We start from the raw sequence: 3,397 nt of genomic DNA on the forward strand, positions 1-3,397 counted from the left end.
TACGCCGGCGACGAGGCCAGGCGGTGTAGGGTGCGGCCTAACGCCAGAGCACGGGCTACGGGGGACTAAAGGGGGGTAGGGAAGGTGTGGAGCTCACCGAGCGGTCACGAAAGACCCTTGGTGGCTTAGGAGCAGCAGAGCTCGCCAGGGAGGAAGGGGATCGCCGGCGGCCCAAGGTTCAAGACAAGGTCATGGTGCGCGGTGTAGGGGGGGTCCTGGATCCGCCGGGTGGCACTAGTCGACACAGCAGTCAACGGTGGAGCTGGCAGACCTGAGGAGACGCTGAGGCGGTGGCAGTGGTCACGGGAACGACGGAGGCGCGGCGGCGGAGACGCTCGGTGAGGGAGGAGAGAAAGTGAGCGGGGGGAGAGGGAGAGGCAAAGTGGGAGAGGCGAGTGGGGTGGTGCAAGTGGAGACGGGTATCGAGGAGGCGAGGAGGCGCATGCCTTACCCTCTCGCCCGGGCGTCGCCGGCAAGGCGGGTCCGGCGGGGACGACGCCTGTAGCGACTCGTGTCGGGGAACAATGCGAGGGGGAGGAGGCGACCGAGGGGGAGTGTGGCCGACCTGCTGGGATGGGCCGGCTGGTCCGGACGGCGCAAGGCCTAGGGAGGCAGGGGCTTCCTCTTCTTCTTTTTCTCCTTGCTTTTCCTTTTTCTTTTTCTTTTTAAAGCTTTTCTGTTTTAGCTATTTTAGGCCACTTAGGCATTTTGCAAAAATGTTGGCTCACCACCAATATTACCAGAAGAATATGTTCCACATGATGAACATTTTAGTTTTCATGTTTGAGCAATTTTGAATTTCACTCATAATTTGAAATTGAATTCAACTCGAATTTTGAAATGGAATATTGATTAAAGTGACTAAGCAATGTTATAGCAAAATGATTAGCTTGATCTCTGGGACTATTGTAGCATCATTACACCGGGGTGTTACAACTCTCCTCCTCTAAAAGAAATTCTCGTCCCGAGAATTAAGAGGTAGAAGGGAACATGTTGGGGTATTCAGCCCAGAGGTTATCTTCGCGTTCCCAAGTGGCTTCATCTTTAGTATGATTTGACCATTGCACCTTGAGAAACTTGGTAACCTTCTGGCGGGTTCGATGTTCAACTTCTTCAAGAATGCGGATCGGGTGCTCTTTGTATGTGAGATCCTCTTGAACTTCAATCAATTCCGGATCCACTTCACGTTTCGGATCCTTGAAGCATCGATGAAGTTGCGACACGTGGAAGACATCATGGACGTGAGAGAACTAAGGTGGCAACTCCAATTGATAAGCCACCAGTCCACGATGGGCGAGGATGCGGAAGGGACCAATGTAATGCGGAGCTAGCTTGCCCTTGACTCCGAACTGATGAGTGCCTCTCAAAGGAGTGACACGCAGATAAGCTTGTTCACCAGGTTGATAGGTTGAACCCAAGTGTTTCCGGTCATAGTTGCTCTTCTGGCGGGACTGGGCCGCCTTGAGATTATCCCGGACAATTAGAACCTGCTCTTCGGCTTGTTGAATAATGTCTGGACCAATGAGCGTCCGTTCCCCAGTTTCTGACCAATTCAGAGGGGCTCGGCACTTACGTCCATAAAGCACTTCAAAGGGTGCCATCTTCAAGCTGGCTTGATAGCTGTTGTTATAAGAGAACTCCGCATAAGGGAGAGATTCTTCCCACTTCTTGCTGAAAGAAATAACACAAGCCCGAAGCATGTCTACAAGAAGTTGATTGACTCGCTTGACTTGGCCATGGGATTGGGGATGATAAGCAGTGCTCCAGGTAATATGAGTTCCCATTGCCTCTTGGAATCTATCCCAGAACTTTGAAGTGAATATACTGCCATGGTCTGAACTGATCTCCTTCGGAATGTCGTGGAGTGACACAATTCGGGAGACATACAAGTTTGCTAATTGACTAGCAGTGATTGTCTCCTTGACTGGCAGAAAGTGCGCGACTTTTGAGAATTGGTAGGTGACGACAAAGATAGCATCGTTACCATTCTGAGACTTGGGAAGGCCTGTGACAAAGTCCATCAGAATCTTATCCCATTTCCATTCAGGAATCGGAAGCGGTTGTAGAAGTCCAGCCGGTTTCTGATGTTCTGCTTTGACACGGTGACAAACGTCACATTCTTCAATATATCGAGCAATATCATGCTTCATCTTAGACCACCAATACTTCTGACGAATGTCTAAGTACATCTTAGTACTCCCCGGATGAATAGAGAGAGGGGTGTCATGTGCTTCTTTCATCACCTTCTCTGTCATAAGCTCGAACCGGGGTACTACAATGAGGTCTGAAGTACAAGGTTCCATCTTCACCAAGTGAGAAATCTCTTGATTTCTCTAAGGCAAGATCCTTTTTCATCAAATCAACATGAGAATCTTTGGCTGGAGCAGACTTAATTGCTTTGAGAAGAGTTGGTTCCAGGACAAGGTTATTCAGAGAACCCTGTGGGACTAGTTGAAGGTTCAGCTTGCAAAGTTCTTCATAAAGGCGGGGTTGAGCTTTGAAGACCATGTGATTGTTGCAATAAGACTTGCGGCTCAGGGCATCAACCATTACATTAGCCTTACCAGGGGTATAGGATATACCGCAGTTGTAGTCAGCAATAGCTTCCATCCATCGTTGCTGATGGAGGTTCAGATCTGGCTGAGTAAACAGGTACTTCAGACTCTGATGATCGGTGAAGATCTCGCAACGATTACCTAGAAGGTACTGTCGCCATAGCTTCAGAGCATAGATAACTGCAGCAAGCTCGAGGTCATGAACTGGGTAGTTCTCTTCATGAGGACGCACTTGACGAGAGGCATAAGCAATCACTCTGCGCTCTTGCATTAGGACACAGCCTAATCCTTGACGTGAAGCGTCGCAATAGATGACGAAGTCCTTGCAAGAATCAAGGGGAGCAAGCACTGGGGCAGATGTCAGCTTATCTTTGAGTGCCTGAAAACTTTCCTGACATTTGTCTGTCCAATCGAACTTAACACCTTTGTGTAGCAGATTAATCGGTGGCTTGGCGATCTTGGAGAAGTTCTCAACAAAGCGGCGACAATAGCTGGCAAGTCCGAGAAAGCTTCTGACTTGCTTGACAGTCTTCGGAGGGGTCCAGTCAAGAATAGCCTACACTCGCTCTGGGTTGACGGCAATACCATCCTTGGAGATGACATGCCCAAGGTAGGTTACTTCAGGAAGCCAGAATTCGCACTTGGAATACTTGGCATAAAGTTGATGTTCTCGAAGCTTCTCTAGAACAAGTCGAAGATGTTCAACATGTTCTTCTTTGTTCTTCGAATATACCAAGATATCATCTAGATAGACTACGACGAACTTGTCGAGGTAATCCATGAATATGTAGTTCATCAGACGAGATAATGTGGCTGGAGCATTGGTCAAGCCAAAATACATG

This window comes from Triticum urartu, chromosome 1 (genome assembly GCF_003073215.2).
Source record: "Triticum urartu cultivar G1812 chromosome 1, Tu2.1, whole genome shotgun sequence".
Classification (NCBI taxonomy): Eukaryota; Viridiplantae; Streptophyta; class Magnoliopsida; order Poales; family Poaceae; genus Triticum; species Triticum urartu.